Raw genomic sequence first — 20,096 nt, 5'->3', positions numbered from 1 at the left:
AATAGGTCTTCAAGCTATAAAGATTAATCAGGTTTTTCTCAGACTTCTAAGGCACATTTAAGGCATTTTGGCAGCTCTCATTAGGCAAATCACTAAAATCTGTCTGATCTAGACAAGAATCACATAAACTATTTTTGGACATTTAGTGATTATATTACCTCAATAAAGCAAATTAATTCAAGGTTTTGACTTTACTGAACCTTTAAAATCTAGAGACCAAGTCCCTGTGGTCAGGAGGCCATCCCTGCCCTTGGAGGCCATGCATTGTGTGCAGCTGCAAGGCATACCTGTAAATTCATCTGGACATCCAGACTATTTAAAGAAAGGAATTTATATCATGGCTATAAATGAGTTCTCACCAGGGCTTCACACAATCCACATCTTTCCTATGGAAAGCTTGGAGCACTTCAGAAATCTCTTCTGCTTTTGTTATAGAAGGGGTTTAGAAATAGTCTGGTGCTCATTAACATGAGTATATGTCTAGTTTGGGAGTTTACCTGTTGTGTTACTACTGCTGATCTCAAATGCAACACACTTCACTGATTGCTGCTTAATTTCATGTTGTTGACAGATCAGTAAAGCACTCAGATCCCATTTGCCTTAAGTCATGTGGACTGAACAGGTTTTCCCTGCAACACTCAAGGAAAACAAATAACGAACTCAGTTCTGTAGATCAGTTTAAAAGACTTCAGATAAATCTCACTGAAGGAAAGGGTCCTGTACAGAGGGTAGAGATTGTGACTTTGAGAACATATCACCCCAGCAAGTTTGTTCACACCCTTGGAATGCATAAGGACTGTTGGTCTCTCCTCCATAAGGTTTATTTCTTGAGTGGTCTATGAGGGAAAAGGGATAGCCAGCCAGTGTGTCATTGGAGATGTTGGTGTAAGCTACTGAAGATGGATGGATTCCTATATGAAATGAGGAAACACTTGTGTCTGTCTGAACAAACTGTTCTTTTAGGCAAAACACCATTATTCACATTGAAAACAGCGGCAGAAAATGCTACTGCCTCTGCCCACTCCTGGTACAAAACAAGCATAATGATCTCTTAGAAACAACCAGGAAGAAAAGATGCAGGCACACAAGCACACATCTACACCTGTGCCTGTATCTATCCCTCCAGTGAGTTCCTGAGCTGGTGCAAACAAACCTCACACTCCAGCAGCACTGGTGAGTGCAATGGAGGGCCTGTGCTGAGGATCAGCTGGCGACAGCAGAGCTGCATCCAGGCAAAGCTGGAGGAAGCTGCAGCAGCAGCAGCTCTTGCAAGAGTTGTTCATAAGCAAAGGCAGCAAACAGAAGCCATGAAGGAGCAGCTGGTTTCCAATTCCTGAGAGGTCCTGAATTGGTACTGAAAGGGAAGGATCAACCCTAGAAGTAAAGGCTCAAGAAATAGTAACCCGCCTTGCTGGGAGAAGAGCCAGGCCATGGGGGAAAAGAGGCAAAGGACTGAAATCTCTGCGTTAGAGAAATACATTGCATGTTCAGGAAAGGGAAGCACTGCTGAGTTTTGCAGTGCCAGGTGAAGGACCGGTGTCCTCTGGCACTGGCTGACATGTCTGTGAGCCTGTCAGTCCCACAGCAAGGGTCTTTTCATGGAAAGAGCAATCTCCAAAGCCTGTAGAACCCCAGGAGGTGCTGGAGCTCCTGCCACTGTCACAGGTACCCACAGACCCACAACACAAATATCAAAAGCAGGGACTTGCAGAGATTTCTGTGGCAAAGGCGACATTTCAGACACCTTTTCAGGTATCATCTGATTTCCTGACCACACAAACCACCTGTCTTCTTACCATTCCTGCCAACATTCATCTTACATTGATGCCATGCACTGACACGTACAGATAACACATTAACTTACTACAAATCGTTCTCTTAGGAATTGTTTCAGAATCAGAATGTTAAGGGATTGGAAGGAACCTTAAAGACCATCTACTCCCAACCCCATTGCCATAGGTAGGGACAATTGCCACAAGACCAGGTTGCTCCAGGCCTTATCCAACCTGGCCTTGAACACTGCCAGGGTTGAGACATGCACAAATCTCCCTCGGCAACCCAGCACCTCATCACCCTGAAAGTAAAGAACTTTTTCCTAATACCTCACTCAAAGTTCCCTCTTGCAATCTGTACCCATATATTTAATATATTACAAGTCACTAGGTTTACCTGTCAAGCTAGTGAGAAGTCAGCATACAAATATTTTCTCCACCTATTTTCTTACTAAAAACCCCTACAAGACCTAAATCATAAGACTTAAGCACATAAACTCTAAAGTATCATGGCACTGAAGGAAAAATCAGAAGCTGGTCAGTATTTAAATACACTACGAAAAATCTCCTGCCATGCTCCTTACTAGACCTTCCTGCTTTTAGGAATTCTGTGTACAGAGGTTAGACCCAATGCTGATCAGAGAGAATCTAAATACCCTACAAGAGAATGTGTCCTGTGAAGCATCTCAGTGGGCTCAAACCAAGGAGAGTGAGCCTTGGAAGGTCTGAAGTTTCAGCCTGAGGAAGAATGCAGTAAGGATAAACTCTTGCTTTGAATTTGCTGAGTGTGAAAAGCTGAGTTCTGGCTTGCTCCTGTGACACTGCTCTTCCTTGTTCTCCCTCCCTCAGGTAAAAATATAGTGAGAAACAAGTTAAGCCCAAAGAGCAGTGTTCCTTTATGAAAAATGTTCATACAGAACATCAATGTCCTTCATTACACATGCTGTATCTGTGGACAACCGCCTGTTCATCATCACAAAATATCAAATAACCACAGAAAACAAACAAAAGGAATATTAGCTTTACTAAAGATCAATGAAACAGAGTTCTGCTACATTAGCAGCAGATTAGCTGCTACTCAAAATTTAAAAAAGAAAAAAAAAAAGAAGCATAACCAAGGTTGTCTTTCAGTCTGTAAAAACTCCTACAAAGAAAGAGCTTTAACGAGTTAAACCAATGCCAAGTCCTGGATCTCAGGCCCAAGAGAAATCTTCAGCCCAATGAAGGACAGGATGGAAAAAGAAAAGGCAGTGGATCAGTGCATTATTTGCCACAGCAGATAGCAGAGGCATTAACAGGAGACCATTTTTGATTGAAAGCTTGTATTCTAGAAATTACTGCAAAGAAAAAAACAAAACAAAACAACAACAACCCAAACAAACAAACAAAAAAACTACCACCATCTTCTTTTTATCATGTGTGCCTTCAGATGTATGAACAAACACTCTCCATTTTGGAATTTAATTATCCTAAAGTTGAGAACAAGGTGACTAGTTGCTCACCTTCTGCCTAAAGAGACATTAATATTCTTTGCTCTGGATGAGCAATGATGCTTCACTTCTTGTGATCCTATTCTGCATAATATCTCCACATCCCAATTTGAGGTCAGAACTGTTGGAAGTGATTAGGCCAAAGTGCTCATGGGAGAAAAATATGGTTGTAGCTCCCTTCTAACTCAACTTTTCTTTCCTATGTTCCTCTTCTCTGCTCTAATGCTGGAATTCAGATTGCTGTGAACCCCTAAAAAAATCAATCGTCCAGGTGACAGACAACCTGTCAGAGAACAGAAAAAAACCAGAAGGCTTAAGGAGAGCTGGTCATGTGCCCTCTGTACACACATTTGTACACACATTGTATTGTTCCTGCTGGTAATACAGCCAGAGTGCTTGACAATAAAAACATTGACCTGTGCTTATAAAAGGAGCAGATTAACCAAAGGTTGCCATGTTTGTGAATGCTCCTTGGCTGCCTTGTTATTCCATACAGGAGCCTGGCACTACCTGTCTGACACATGCAGGGACTGGCCTTTGTGAAGAACAATTTGATCTCTGCAAAATGTTTTCCACCTTCCCACAAAGGTTCACAGCACAAGAAGCAGCAGAGCAGTGGAATATCATCTGTCATTCACAGATTCTTTTGGGCACCCTTGAATTTGGAAGCACAGAAGATATCTCTTCTCAGCTACTTTATACAAATGTGCATGACAGACTGAGCCCAAGACTGATTCACAAGCAATCATGGAAAATCCTGAAACTCAAATTTTCTACTCAACAAAAAAGCTGAAGAAATTGGTAGTGTGCTCACATACTGTACAGAACTATATATCCCTTTCCCAAACATGTTGGTTTTTATTTCCTGTATCTTAGTTTGCAACCCTTTCAAGAAACAGTAAGAGGAAAAACATGCCTGCAGCCTCTCACTAGCTCAAAAACAGAGGCTCTCAGAGCTAGGGAGCACACTGGGCCCAACTCAAAACCAGGAATGAAGCATTTAAATGGGGAACTACCACTTAGGAGCTTAGCCAAACATTCTTTACCAAAACACCAAGGAAAACAAATCTGCCAGAAAAAGCAAGAGATGTTCAATACAGCCAGGAAACCTTTACCAAATCTGGTTGTCATCTACCCTGCCTATACCAATTCTGTCCTCCTGGCTGCATGGAGGGGGTGATATAATTAATTACTGTTTTCAGACCATCACTGCACATGATAGCAGGGAAAGTATCCCCCCAAATCAGCTCAGACTCCTGACAGTAATAATAAACTAGCAGCTGCTGCAACTCTGTGTCTTTGAATGACTCAGGCTTTTCTTCTTTGCTGAGAGAGCTACCTACTTAAACTGACAGCAAACATTGTCAGGATAATTTTCTTGCTTAGTGTATGCTGATTCACTGCTGATGCAACAAGTGTGAGACCTGCAAGTTATATTGAAAACAGGCCCCTCTCAGCAGCACTGCAAATTCATTTTAGTAAAAAAAAAAGTCTGGATTTCTCTCATGAAGTCTTTCTTTGAAATTCTGGCTGCCTCAGTCTCTAGGGGAAACTTCTCTCCTTTCACGCAAAGTACATAAATTCCATTGGACAATTTAAAATGCATGAGCCATTCTGCTATGAGTAATTTGGTAACAGGTATTTTGGCATTCAATTCCTTGCATTCAGCTCCCTTTTCTCTCTGTGATCACTTACCCTGCTGTTGGAATTCTTTCAATGGATGTATGAAGGAGCCATGTTATGCATCATGTCCAAATTGTTTAGTGAAGCTTTTTTGATAGCCTACCTTTTCAGAGTGTCAACTCAGCTACCACTACCATGAATAAAATCAGAGAACTGTGCCTTGCCTCTATAAAGTGAGCACAAATCATAATGCAGCCCTGGGGAAAAAGATAAACAAATTTTGATATTCCAAACTGTCAAATCTCAGGCTTGTACTGCAGTTAATCACAAACCTAAAAAAAAAAATACATTTTAGATGGTGCCAATTCAGGTCTTCCTTCTCCCCTTAGTTTGTTCCCTTCCTGTCATTTCTCTTTCAGTTTTCTTCCTATCTATAGCTCTAGTGTCCCCTTGTTTTAGGCTTTAAAACAATGATGCCTTTACCTCTTGCAAAGACAATTGCTGTAAAATACAGAACCAAAACCTAACTTTCCAAGACTGAAAAATCAGTTCTTATTTTTCATGATCAGACCACCCTCCTTTGGATTTGGCTCCTGTCCCCCACAGACTATTCTGTTTGCCCTCACTGTCCCAGTGTTGAACACACCACGCAGAACTAGCCACGCTGATGCCAACTCACACAAACTGTCCTCTACTACAACTCATGTATGTCAGCAAACCAGAAATTCAGTCATGCCCAGGAATGGCATTTGCAAAGTACACCTACATAAGCAAAATGTAAGCGTCATGATGCCACCCAGCTGACTGAGACAGTGTCCCTGCTACACATTAAACCAGTTCTTCAGACAGTGCTCCTTAGTCAGCACTGTTTCATTGGAAGAGCTTTGTCACTGCCTTTGCTTGTGTCCACTTCAGTAGGCTGGGCCATGGGAAGGCATTATTATACAGGGAAATAATTTTTCCAGCACCAACATGACTAAGGAGCATTAGCTTTGAGAAGGCCAATTTTCAGAAAAGGTGAACAGCAGGTAGGACCAGAATGCAAGTGAAGCATTTTGCAAAGAAAAGAAATCTTCTGCTTCTTCCTATTGCTTCCCCATTTCTCCTTCCTTTCCCATGAAGCTGCTGAATTTCACAGGTTTAACTGCTGATACTAGTATACAGGATAAGTACTTTTTATAACATCTTTTACAAACTTTGTTTTTTTTCTTCACAACACTGCTCCAGCAATATAATTCCAGTCTTCAGGAATAAACAAGACAGAACTGATTCCAAAATACTACTTTTCTGAAATCTGTCCTAAGTTTGGTATGATTTTGTATCATCAGTTTGATACTCTTAGAAAGAAAAAATAACTGCCCCACTTCCAATCCACATATAAGTGATGAAAATTTGCTAGGAGGCTTATGTTTTATTATCATAGATTTAAGTTATCTAGTAGGTAGCTCTGCTTTAACTTGTTTGCAGACTACAAACAGGTCCATGTAACTCTGTATCCCTCAAAAAGTCAGACCAAATACCATCATACATCTGCTAAGCAACTCACCGCTGAACAATGTCATTTCCTTTCTTTCAATTTCTACCCTCTTCTCCTCTCTGCAGTGTTGTTTCCAAGTTGTCTTCTTACTACTCTGAAACTCACAGAAAGATTTCTATGCTCTCACAAAAGCCACACTTTAATCAAAGTTTTCAAGGCAATGTTCATGCACTTAGAGGCAATGATTCCTGATGTGAGTAACTCAGAGCACCTTCACAGTTTGGTTTAACACTCGCTTGACAAAGACACACTATTAACTCACAACTGTACCATCCATTTGGGCTCCCAGACTTGGTGTGGTGCCATTCACGGTGCCCAGAACACTTTAGAAACCTGTGTTTCTCATAAATACAGAAGCAGCTGCTTAGCTATGGATGAAGGAAAGTCTTACCATGTCTAATGTCATCCTGAAACATATGGAATCATAGAATGTTAAGGGTTTGGAATGGACCTTAAAGATCATCTAGTCTCAACACCCCCTGACATGCGCAGGGACATTTCCCTGGCCTTAAACACTGCCTTAAACACTGGGGCATCCGCAACCTCCCTGGACAACTTACTCCCTTGTTCCAGCACCTCACCACGCTCACAGTGAAGAACTTCTTCCAAATATCTAACTTAAAATTGCCTTGTTGAATTTGTATCTAAGTACTCTGTGTCTTATCACTACAGTTCCTGACAAAGAGCCCCTCTCCAGCTTTCCTCTAGGATTCTTCAGATACTGGAAGGTTGCTGAGGTCTCCACACGACCTCCTCTTCTCCAGGCTGAACAGCCACAGCTTTGTTAGCCTGTGTTCATGGGGCAGGTGTTCCAGTCCTTTTATCAGCTTCGAGGCCTCCTTTCAGCTTGCTCCAACAGCTGCATGTCCTTCTGATGCTGGGGACCCCTCAACTGTACACCGCACTCCAGCTGGGGTCTCATCAAAGAGTAAAGGCCCAGAATTACCTCCCTCGCCCTGCCGGCCCATTTCTGCTTTTGATGCAGTCCAGGTTCGACTGGCTTTTTGGCTTGCGAGCGCACACCTGCCGGCTCACGTTGAGTTTTTCATCAACCATCACTCCCAAGTCTTTCAGCTCATCCTTCAGTTCTTCTGGCACTGGACTAACTTGGGGAGAGGTCGGAGCAACAACCCCTCGGGCAGGGCAGGGCCCGGCAGCCAAGGAGATGGCGGCCAGCCGGCCGGCCTCTCCCGCCGAGCGGCTCATGCGGGCGGGCAGGCTCCGCCGGAGGCCGAGGCCGAGGCCCAGCCCCACCGGGCCCTGCCGGCGCGGGCAGCTGCAGCCCCGGTTCCCCGCCCGCCGTGAGCCGGGGCGGGGCGGCTGCGAGGGGCGGCGCCTCCGCGATCCCCGGGCCGCGCCGGGGGGAGGCGGCGGCGGCGGATCCGGGCCCGGCGGAGGCGGAAGGGGCGGGCGGACGTGGCCCTGACTCTGCGGGACGCGCGATGCTGGTGAGTGCAGGGAGGCCGCGGCGTTGTGTCGCAGCGAGGCCTGGCCCGGCCCGGCCCGGCCCGGCCCGGCCCGGCAGGACGCGAAGGCGGCGGCGCGGGACCCGGCACTGAGTCACGCCGCGGGGAACGGGGGAAGGGGCGGTCGGGCCCGGCCCGCCCGCCCGCCTTTCTTCTCCCGGGCGCGCTGCCGGCCCCGGAGCGCGGGGGCGGCGGTGGTGGCTGCCCGGCCCGCTCGTGGATCCGGCCCCGGAGCCGCGGGCCGGGCCGGAGCGGGGAGGCCGCGAGCTGCGCACTCGGAACGCTTCGCCCCCGTCGGGGTGCGGGAGCGCCCCGCTGGCCGCCCGGGCCCGCAGGATCTGCCCGGCCGCCGGGGGCTGCCCGCTCCCTGCCTTCGTCCCCGTCCTTCCCCCGTGACCGCGGCCCTCGCATGGCCAGGGCGCCTCGGTGGCTGCCCCAGCCTTTCCGTCCCGCCCCGGCGGCTCTCAGACCTCGGGCCCGTCCTCCCGCAGCCCTCGCTGTGCCCCCCTCGGCCCCGGGACTGCCCACCCCAGCCATCCCAGGCCCTGCTCCTCCCACGCCTCTGCCCTCTTTTTTCCCTGTGAGCTTTTGTCCGTAACCTCACCGGGCACTGTTCTGGGGAGTTCACCTGCTCTCTGTCCTCCCTGTCCTTTCCTGTGCTGCTTCGTTTCACCCTGTTCATGCCAGCAATCCCCAGAGCCCTAGTGATACTCAGGTCTGTCTAGGAGCTTTTTGGTTGTACCTAGAGACATTCCCTTGTGCTCTCAGTACCATTGTGGCTGGGGGATTTTTGCCATAGTTCATCTCGGTCAACTTCTCTAGGTTTCTCTTGCTCTCAAGGAGTGTGCGCCAGGCTTCCCCTTGTTGCCACCTACTGTTGTGGCCTTAGCAGAGAAGGTGCCCCCGTAACCTTTTGTTTGTCTGTGTACTTATTGTCTCCATCCAGATGACTAGTCTTGCATTTTTTTGTTTCAAATAACCAGCTCATTTGTTTCCCTGTAACTTTGCCAATGCAAGCTAAGTGTGTCCTGATTGGAATCCTTTCCTCATCCTTCTTGTTTCCTTTTGAAGTTATATTCCAGCACTGCCATTACCCCTCCATTACCTTTCCCCTTCCAGTTTTCTTCTGCCCAGTAACCATTTCCTTCTTCATGTTTTTTTTCCCTTCTGATCTTACTTTCCTGTCATTAAAACCTTCTTTGTGATCTCACCTAATACTCTTTTTTTTTTCTTTGCCCATACTCCTTTCCTCTGTAGATTCATATGCTGTCTCCCCCATTTCGTATTTAAATCCTCTAGCTATGCCTTTGAGGAGAAAGGAATTTTACCCTAGGTTATCTGAATACTTGTGTTCTGGTTTCAGCTGGCATAGAGTTAAACACTGAAAGGGCAGAGATTAATTACTTGTTTTACCTTATTTTGTTTTGATTTTTTTACTGACTTCTTCAGCAACTTTTCCCTTGGTATATGTGTTCATATATAATCACGTACCTCAGCCCTAATACAGACACATGCCCTGATGCTACTCAGGGAGAAAAAATTCTCTACTGGAAATCCTTTTGGCAGGACTGGGAGGAATAGTCCATGGGGCCAGACCTGGTGGCTACATAGCTTGAATTAGGCTAAATAATGTTTGTAATACCATATTGTGAATTAGTGCTTAGTTGAAATGGAGTATATTTGGGATGCCTCCTCTTTGGGGAAGTAGCAAGATACTATGCAGGTACCACAGTACATAGTTTTTACTCACAGTGAACTGCTGTAATGTTGTATGTTTATGATTACCTGTCTGTGTGGCATCAGCACTTTGTGTTTCTGATGGTGACTTGACTAGAAAGAAGTCTTTTACATCTGCTCTGTAGCTTCTTGTTTTCAGCATTTGTTGTTCAACTTCTTATTTTGTGTCTGTCTTAGTTGCTTTGGTTCTTAAGATTGGTTGCATTTCAAAGTCACCTCATGACCACATTTGAGGTGCAGTTTAAGCACTGGACACACTTGCCCCATGAAGGCATGGTGAGCATATTTGATCTCAGGATTAATTTGTGCACCTGACTCAGAATCCCAGTTCAGTGCCTTGCATTAACAGCATGTCTGGAGGAAACTTTCCATTGCTTATCCAGGGATCACATAGAAAATAGTCTTAGGTTGGGCACCTAAATTAAGCATATGTGTTTGGCTGAAAAAAGTAGTGGTGGTGGTTTAGCAAAATGATTCTTCTTCCACCTTGCTCCTTTGTACACTGGTTTGAATTGGCATTAAAACTTGGGCCAGTTGCTCGAAGCATTGGCGTGAGAAAATCACATTGCTTTATTGCTTTATTAAATAAACTAAATTCATTTAAGATAAATGCATGCACACCCTCATTTGGATGCTGCTTTGAGGGTGCCTCTTTTTTGATTTAGCTTATTTGTAGTCTTGGTGCAAGCTCTTGGATTTTAGATGTATTATTATGAAACAATAGTGAATCCTTAGAGAAAGTTCTCAGGTACTCAAGAATTATCTTACAACTTATGTGTTAACATCTCAGAGTACTGCTTTTCATCTGTTGTGGTTCTTAGATAGTGCCTAGTTTTGTGTAGTTACAGTTATTTCAGTTGGGCCTAACTTAATGATGAGTCATATCCCCGGTGCCAGTGGATTGGAAATACCTGGAATCTTTTCTCTTGCCACTGCAGTTTGATTTTTTTTTTAGTTAATCAAAATTCTAGTGAATTAAACAGCTTTAAAGATGCTCCTTTTGCACTTACACCACTCTCAACATCAAAAATTTGTATTATGAGCTTGAAGTGAGGAATTTCCTAGTCAGAGGTCAGTGTGTTACCAACTCTGCTGCTGTACTTCCTGTGCTATCCAACAGGGTCTGTCTCTGTGCATCACAAGGAAAACAGGACAGATGTCCCACTTGGATGGGATATCTGGAGGATGTGCACAGGCAGTCATAGCACCCTGCAGCTTGGTGCAGTCTTCCTGCTGCACAGACCTGGAAGAAAGAAGAGTATGGAAAACTTGGCCTTGGAAGTTCTGCGTGTGCTTTAGGAATGCATGATCTCATTTTAAATTGAATACTTAGGTGCTAGCATGTTTTTTAGGTAAGAGTACACTAATAGGAAAGTTTTAGTTAACTGTATTTTTCAAGCTTATCTCCATGTAAGAAGTGGTTGCTGGAACCAACAAAGAAGTGGTTGCTGGTTACAAACTATAATCTATTCAGCATGCAGACTTAAACAGCTATTTTTTTGGTTTGTTATGGAGACCATCGAGTTTCCCTTGCTTGATATAGGAGAATTTTCAGTAAGAAAATATAATTATTGGCAAAATTACAGAGACATGATGAGTTTGTCCACATGAGTAACTTACTGTTTTATTGTAGGAGTTGTAGGTTTTTCAGTAGAAGAACTACTAGAACAGGAACAGATTGGCTGTTCATGTTTCTACAGCGCTGCAGTCCAGACTTGTTACAGACATGACTAAATGACTTGGTAATAAAATTGCTCTGAGCTGATGTGCCCTGCTGTAGTGCTGTAACTTGTAGTCTTTAATGTAACCACAGATTTAAACACTCCTTGTGTTATCCCAGCTTCTGGAAAGAGCTCTGCTTTAGGAAATGATCTGTGTCCCAGTGGGTAGTTCTCTGTCAGTTTTCTCTTTACCCACAGAATCTCTGATGTCACAAGAGAGAACCTCTTCCTGTTGCTGCCTTACCTCTTCTTATAAATGATACAAGTCAAATACATATTTTTTTTAACTGAACCAAACGTTGATTACATTCCACTTTATTTAATGTAGTGTTTTTCAACTCCTTCTTTAACTACGAACCTTAGAAAAATTAATGAAGGCTACTGTGAAAATAGAAAAACAGTAATTTCATTTTTCACCTCAAGGAATGGGTGTGGAGTCATATGTAAATTTTTGCCAGACTTGGTATCTCTTTCTCTCCAAAATTTCGCTACTTTCTTTGCCAGAAGTATCCTGAACTTGTAAAAAGAAGCAGGTGATTCTCGCTGTCTGTTCTGTTCTCTGGTGGCTCTTACCTGGAGCACTGCATCCAGCTCTGGGGCATCCAGCACAAGAAAAACCTGCAGTTATTGGAGCAGACCCAGGGAGGGCCTCAGAAGTGATCAGTGATGGAACACCTCTCCTGTAGCTGAGAGAGTTGGGGTTGTTCAGCCTGGAGAAGAGAAGGTTCCAGGGTGACCTTATTGAGGCTTTCATTCAGTGTATAAAGAAGGGGGATTATGAGGAAGATGGAGAGAGACTTTATACAAAGGCCTGTAGTGGCAGGACAAAGGACATAAATTTTAAATGGAAAGAGGATGGATTTAAAATGGTTATAAAGAAGGAATTCATTACTTTGGTGGGTGGTGAGGCATTGCAACAGGTTAACCAGAGAAGTTGTGTGTGTAACCCCATTTCTAGCAGTGTTCAAGGCCAGGTTGGATGGCTCTTTGAGCATCCTGATCTAGTGCAAGATGTTTGTCTGTGGCAGAGGGGTGGTTACTAGGTGATGTTTAAAGGTGCCTTTCAACCCAAATTGTTTCATGGTTCTTGAATAAGCAGTGGAACTTCAATGTGATGTTCTTCCAAAATCTAAGGGAAAAAAATTTATATTATTTCCCTTTCTTCCCCTTCGGATTGTTCTGGTTTTGGAATCAAAAGGTTCCCTGCTTTAGTTTGGTCTAGTGAATACAAGGCATTGCTTGGCAGCAGGACTAAGAAGAAAGGATTAAGAAAACACCTTTTCTCTGATATCTTTGTAGTTATGCACTAGATGTGAATATCAGTTCAATACCATTGACTTCTGTTTTTCTTTAAATTAGGAATAACTAAAGTTGATATAAAATTCTGCTCTGTCTTTGGATTTCATTAGATTTGCTCTAGTTTGTGTTGCTGTATGTTTCAAGCTTGGTGTTATTGAGCAGAAGAAATGGATTTACATGTAGGATGGTGAGGATCATGGTGATGGAAAGTTCCTGCAGTGCAGAGAGCTCCTCACTCTGCTCTGATAATGTACTTATCTTTTGAAGACATGCACATGCTTCTCCTATTTTATTGGAGACTGGTGGCTTTGCTACTGGGACCCGGATGTATTTGATTCATTAATATACACAGTAGAAAAAAAAGTGAAGTTTTAAATTTTGAAGCAGGGAGGTGCAAAATGTTGGGTTATTAGTAAGGCACTTTCAGCCATAACTGAAATCAGAGACTTCTTATATTTTTAATATGCAATTGATGTAACTTGGCTTTTTGTTCCTCTGTGTTTCAGGCTGGACAATATCTTAATGTGGATGAGAATTCAGAACTAAGGCTGGTGGTGTGACCTTAGTTCACCCTGTTTTGCTCTGTAATTTAAACTTAATTTCATATGTAAATTTGCAAGCTCCTCTAGTCTCACTGGGGGTGGAGACTGTCACTTGGAAGTTTTATCTAAAGTTTGGTGGACTGAATTAGGGGAAAAAAGAGAATTTTAGAAAATAGTTCATAGTTTGTTAGCTCTTAGTCTTTTCGTCTTGCTTTTCATGGTAATCATTTCATGGGCAAATGCTCTGCTTGCTTCTGGGTAGCCAAAGGATAAACTTTTCACTGTACAACTGAAAATGCTTTTTTAGAATGTTTGCTTTTTTTAAAGAAAAAAGACTGTTCTCTTACTCTTTTTTTCAGAGATTACTTTGAAGAAGTTTTGTTGTTTCTGAAAGTGTGCCTATACTAGGATGCTGTCACTAATAGGAGTTGTATAAAAGTTTATATCCCTAAGTACTTAAATTGATTTTGTTAGATTCTAATGCAGGCTTAGCTTTAAAACTTAATGGTGCAAGCTTAATCAAAAAGAAGGAGGATTTAAATGTGGGTGTTAGGGATGTGTGGCAATTTTAACTTTTACAAAATTAAGTTAAATTGCTTCACTTGTATACCAAGGGTGCCTGTTGCAGTCATTAGAGATCAAAACTGATTAATAATTTGCTGAAATGATACTAAATTTAAACAGAACTAACTTTTTGTGAGGTATAAATTCTTTACTGTAAGTTAAGGCTGCTAGCATTCAGACTTTGTAGTTGAACCAGAAGAATTACATACAAATCCCTTTCTAGATTTTAATGAGAAAGCTGTCTTTCTTTTCTGGGCTGACTGTGTTTAGGCATCTAGAATGAAATATATGAGAGGTGTGCTGTTCATTGCCAACAGTGTTTGCAGCATTACACCACAGTAGGAATCAAGATCACTGGCACATATATCCATGCACTTAATGTGAACACAATGTAAAAAAAAGAAAAGAAAATAAAGAGGGAGCGGCTTTCACAGGTCGTGATTTTGTCACATGCAGGAAATGAATGTAAGTAACTGCAACAGTCCTTGATTATTTGTCACTTCAGAATGAAACATTAGTATGAAGGTGATTCTGGGAGGAAACTCCTCAGTATTTAAGCTGTACTCTTGTAGTACATTCAAATGTCTGAAAATATCAGATTGTTTGCAAGATTAATCAGTGTGACCGTCATCTTTATTTATAAATTGAAGTGGCAAACTGTATTGCCTTGATCAATTGAGCTCTTGCACAAATAATAAGAGGAAAGAAGTTGTAAAATTAGCAAGCTGTTGGTAAGAGATTCCAGCCAGAATTGGTTTTTGCTTGTTAGCAACATGTTAATGGTTTTTTTTTAGTTATTGGTAAGAACTGCTGCCTTCCAAGAGCATGGAAAAACTGTGGAAATATTATTGCAGGTGAAAATTCCTATTTGTGTCTTTAACAGGGCAGTGTGAAAGTCTATGTTGTGGTGCATTGAGTTATGCTATAATTTTGGGGTATTTGTGTTAGAATTCAGAGGCTTGCCCTGGATGTTCTGGTGGAGGGCATGCTGTGTCTGAAGCAAGCTGTAAGACAACACTGTTTTCTTGGTGGAGATCAGCAGGATTATGATGTTTTAACTTATTAAGTTGGATTTAGTTGAAGTTTTGATGTCTGGTAAAGTCTTTTGGGAAAACAGTTATGAGTAAGAATTGTCCTTGCAGGATCATTAAGGTCTCTGAACTGGCCCAAGGTATTTCAGTGTTTCCAGCCCTTCTGTGTTTTTTCTTTCTGAATTGCATTGGATTTAACTCCTTGCTGCTGTTGTTTTGTTTTTGTGGCTTTTTGCGGTGGTGTTTGGTTGGGGGTTTTTTGTGGGGTTTTTTCCCTTTCTAAGGAGACAAGGTTACTCTGTCTTTTGCTTGGAACATGGGGTATCTAGCAATTTTCATGGCTTGTCCTCCCTCATTTTCCTTTTCTGCATCTTCCTGACTGATTCAAGAAGTGCATCTTCATGTGCATTGTCCTTCATTATTTATGTTTATTTGGGTTTCATTGGGCTTTGTTTAGTCTTTTGCTTTCTTGTTTATTTTGGTTTTTGTTTGGGTTTAGGCAGGTTGTATCGTCTGTATGATAAATGCCAGAGAGAAAGTGGGAATACTCAAGGCTCTTTATCTTACTGTGCTGGTTTGACCCTAGTTGCATGCCAGGTATCCACCAAAGCCCCTCCATCGCTCCCCTCAAGTAGACAGAGGAGGAAAAATACAATGAAAGGCTCATGGGTTGAGATAAGGACAGGGACAGATCTCTCATTGATTACTATCATGGGCAAAACAGACTGGTCTTGGGCATATAAATTGAATCTATTATTAATCAAAACCAGAGCAAGTTAATGAAAAGTAAAACAAATTTTTAAAAGACCTTCCCCCCACTTCTCTGTCCTGCTCCCCACCAGCAGCACAGGGAGGCAGAGGCTGAGGTATGGTGAATTCACCACAGGCTGTTTCTGCCACTGCACAGGGAGAAGAGTCCTTCCCCTGCTCTGACATGGGATCTTCCCATGGGGGTCAGTTTTCCACAAACTTATCTTGCATCAGTCCTTCCCGTGGGCTGCAGCTCTTCTTTGATGTGGGTCTCTTTCCACAGGGTGCAGTCCTTCAGGTGCAGCCTGCTCCAGCATGGGTTCCTCACAGGGTCATAAGTCCTGCTAGGAAACCTGCTCCAGCTTGGGATTCCCATGAGCTCACAGCCTCCTTTCAGGCATCCACCTGCTCTAACATGTGTCTCCTCCATGGGCTGCAGGTGAAGTTTGCACCCCTGTGGTCTGTGAGTGGGTCTCTGCATCCCTGTGGTCCCCTATGGGCTGCAGGGGCACGGCTGTTTGACCATGGTCTTCACAGGCTGCAGGGCAATCTCTGCTCTGGTGCCCCATCCTCCATTGACCTTGGTGTCTGCAGGGTTTCTCTCACATATTCTCATTCCTCTCTTCTCTGAGTGCAATTGCATCTGTGCAATAATTTATTTTCCTTCTTAATATGTTACTGCCATCTCTGGTTGGCACAGCCTTGGCCAGTGGTAGATCCATCCTGGAGCTGGCTGGCATTGGCTGTCTTGGACTTTGGGGGAAGCTACAGCCAGCTTCTTACAGAAGTCACCCCTGTAGCCCCCCTGCCACACAAACCCACTACACTTCTGTACAATTTTCTTCCTTCTCTTCACTGCACCCATATCTTGACTTGATTTTTTTGTTCTTTTCCTAATCTTCAGCATTCCTTTTTCCAAGATGTAAAACTGAGTGTTTGAAGAAGCTATGAAGCACATTAACTGTTCAGTTAAAAAATACTGTAGGGTCTGTGTCCTGGTTTTGACACAGGAATATGCAAGACCTTAGGTTAGAAAGCACATTCAGTTTAGGAGCAATCTGCAAACTTTCTGCATAAGGATTATTTCATCAACAGCAAAGTGAACTCTCTCTGAAGATGGCCAACCAAAACTTGAAATGTTTTACCTATGTAGTACTTAAGGATGTAGTCCCTTGCACCGTTTTCCAAATTGATGTTGATGCAGTAAAACAACCATAAAACCTATTGTTTGTGGGATTCTAAATATTGACCAGTGTTTACTTTGGCTGGAGTTGCAGAAGGGAGGGTTGGCTCGGGTAGAATATGGCAGCAAACCTTATTGAGTCTAGATCTACTCTTTGTTCATGAGGCAGCATGTATATGTTGGAGTATGGTGTGGGTTGTTTGGGTTTTTTTGTATTAGCTGTGGCATTATGGTAGGGAGATACCTGTCAAACGCTGCTGGGGTTGTTTGTTCAAGAAGACAAAGGTAAAGCTGTAAGGAAGAAATAATATTAAAGAGCCAGTAAAAGAATAGGCAAAGAGAAAAAGTGGCACACTCCAAGTTTCTTGTTTTTATTCTAATGAATAGTTATTGATATTTTAGAAAAATCCTTGTGTTCAAGCATACAGATAAACCACATGAGTTAAAAAGGCTTTTAGTGAAGACAGTAATGGATAATTTAAGTAAATTAGGAAAGTGTGAAAACTGCAATTCCAAGTTACTTACATATATTGTGTTTAAATTTGAACATAAAATTGAATTTTAGAGTTTCTCTAGCTGTGAAGAACATGTCCAGGCTTTGTTTTATTTGTTCAGCTGGCAACTGTATCATTGGCACATGAAGTAATGTAGGAGTGTATTAATTACAGTGCTTTAGATATCATTGATCAGAGCTGTAAAACACAGAGGAGGGGGCGTGGGGAGAACATTGGAGCCCAAAATGAAGTCATCATTAGGGAGGTACAGGATTAACCACCCAAAATTTACACCAAATTTACACAACTTGGTCTTAAATTACTGCCAAATTACACACTCTTGCTGCTGCATTTTTTTTAAGTGCTGTACAGAATTTTTTACCACCCAAAGACAAGTTTTGGAAGGGATGAGTGCATGCATACATCTGTTTTTTCTCATAATGAACTGAATTTAACTTCCTTGAAAATAAGATGAGCTAAAGCTTTTCACACTACATGTAGCTCAGTGTTTCGTAATAATACAGAGGAACTGAACATTGTAATTTTTGTCATTTGTCTATTAAATATCTTTGTTGAAAAGGGAGAAAAAATTCTAGTATTTCTCTTCTGGTATTGTAGTATTTCTCTTCTGGTATTGATTTGTAGAATAACCATTTTTTACAATAGTGTCATTTTGTGGGGGCACAGTGAAAATGTCTGCTATAGGCAAATTCTCAAGATGTTGATTAATTACACATTTGTAGCATGTGAAGTGCTAAGGACATTATCCTTGTTCCTAGTCTTGCTTTAAGAATTGTGTCATGTGAAGTGCATAAATTGTCTACCTAGCTCATAGCCTTTATATTTAGTGGCCTAAAATAATTCTGGACAGAAATGGGAGTGCTATATAATGTTGCATGCAGGACTATGGCTCAACTAAGCAATGTTACAGTGTAGAGCTCATAATGCTAACACATCAGCTGAAGTCAAGATACTTCAAAACCTTCAGCATTATGAAGTTTCTAAACTTATTTTTAGTGACATCTGTTCCACCATAGCTTATTAGTGAAACTGGCTTCTCTTCCCAAATGGGTTTGGGTGTAGTGGGATTAACTCTGGTCACTTAAACTCATGCTGCTCAACATCCTCATATATGAAGTTAGACAAGAGATAAAATAAGTCTAGAGGTTGTGCCTCTTTATTGCATCTTTAAAACAGTGTTATCTGGGCTCTTGCATCAGCTGGGAAACCTTGCTCTGAACCTCTGAGTTCTTACTGTGCAAGAAGCTGACAAGTTCAAATTCTATCTGTAATTACTGAAGTAAACTATCTTGAAGTATGTAATTTAGAAATAAGGGGTTGTGGGAGAACAACAGGTGATGCACAGGCCTTGCGGCTGTAAAGCTGAAAGTTGTGTTGTGTTAGGATGTAAAAATCAGGTGTTTACTCCAGCAGATGGCTTGGGATGCTGAAAAGTGGTGGGATCCATTACGTTTTTTAGATAAAAGATGGGTTAATTTTCACATTTTCCTGAAGGCCTCTTCCAGCATGCACATTATTTTCCAAAGAGATGGGATATCTAAAAAAGACTATTATTAGATTATCAATAAAAACAAGCCCAGTATTTTCTAATGCAATGTGTTTCTTTGCATATCATGTTTATCTATCATGATGTGTGTCCCTAAGTAATGAAAACGTGGGAGTAACATTTAAGTCCTTCAAGGCTGTTTTAAAGTTTTGGCAAAAGTGTTACCTCTTTTGTTTGGACTGTTTTAATTGCAGTACTTGAGTGCAGGGTTGAAAGATTGGCTGGCATTGAACACTATCATCCTGCTGCATCAAATGGTGCATATATTGTCTGGAAACATATATTGTAGGGGTGATATTTCTCATGCAAATATGGCTGCTCCTGAAGCCATAATGAAGGTTGGGTTCTCTGGTCCAAAGCTGCAGAGTGGATGTTGCAACTCAGGTAGCTGATTTTATCCTTGAAGCAGGTCAGCAGCAAGTCTGATCTGTTAGGGCAGAAAGCTCAGTGATGGTCAGTTCAAGAGCAGCTTGTGCACAGTCCTGCCAAGAGCACTTTGCAAGGGAGAGACCTCACTGATTTAAAGGTCATGACTTAATGGTGAGGTTTTAATTCAGGCAGTGCAGTCTGGGCACTGAGAAATCTGCCTTAGGAACTCTTTCTCCCTCTTTGTAGCAATTGGGATGTTGGGTGAAGAGATGCAGTATAAGTGCTGTGGACTTGATTTGACCTTTGAGAATTGTTGGAAAGGGTTTTTGTGTGTGAATCAAATAAGAGCACTTTTCACGTGAAATAGGATATCAAATGTTTGTGTATAATAACAACTGTGCCAAGTAACAAAGCCTTGTGTTACCCCTGCTCTTCCTATAAATTTAATACCATAGTTTAGTTTAACCACTAAGTATGGATAGTTCTTTTCATAAATATGCAATTGAAATTCTGTTCTTGTTAAAGTAATATATTAATAATTGCCTTTCTATTTTTTTGCACATAAAATAAATCTGGAAGAAATTGATAGTGGCTTATAGAATTATTCTTCTATTGCTCTATTTTCTGATTAATATTAAGTAGTAATTAACTGGAAGAAGTAAATTGTTTGAGTCTAGGAAGTTAGCAAGATGGTACTGTCAATCTGTATTCATGTGTTTACTTGCAAAATTCAAATTGAATGCCAACCAGAGGATAGTGAGGTAGTGTCAATTGCAGTGGAATTATGACTTATAAATAATATTTTTATATAGTGGACTGCATGTGAAAAAAAGATTAAGTTCTTTTTCATAGCATTTTTAATAGCTACATCTTGACTTAAATACAGAGGTTTCCTTTAGGGGAAAGGGAGGGTGAATGAGGAACACCTTGAGTTGAAAAGATTCTGGGAAT

The 20,096-nt window shown here is 42.1% G+C and overlaps 1 protein-coding gene across 2 annotated transcripts in view; it reads left to right on the top strand.

The window, feature by feature from the left end:
- Positions 1 to 7,819: 7,819 nt before the first annotated feature.
- CUL1 (cullin 1) overlaps positions 7,820 to 20,096 on the top strand; it is a 52,107-nt gene continuing 39,830 nt past the window's right edge. For both annotated transcript variants that reach the window (XM_058030133.1, XM_058030123.1), the window contains exon 1: positions 7,820 to 7,870. The gene's annotated coding sequence lies outside the window, so the exon portion shown is untranslated. The remainder of the gene's footprint in view (positions 7,871 to 20,096) is intronic.

The sequence above is a fragment of the Melospiza georgiana genome, chromosome 1 (assembly GCF_028018845.1).
Source record: "Melospiza georgiana isolate bMelGeo1 chromosome 1, bMelGeo1.pri, whole genome shotgun sequence".
Taxonomy (NCBI): domain Eukaryota; kingdom Metazoa; phylum Chordata; class Aves; order Passeriformes; family Passerellidae; genus Melospiza; species Melospiza georgiana.
This window is presented reverse-complemented; position numbering and strand designations above follow the sequence as displayed.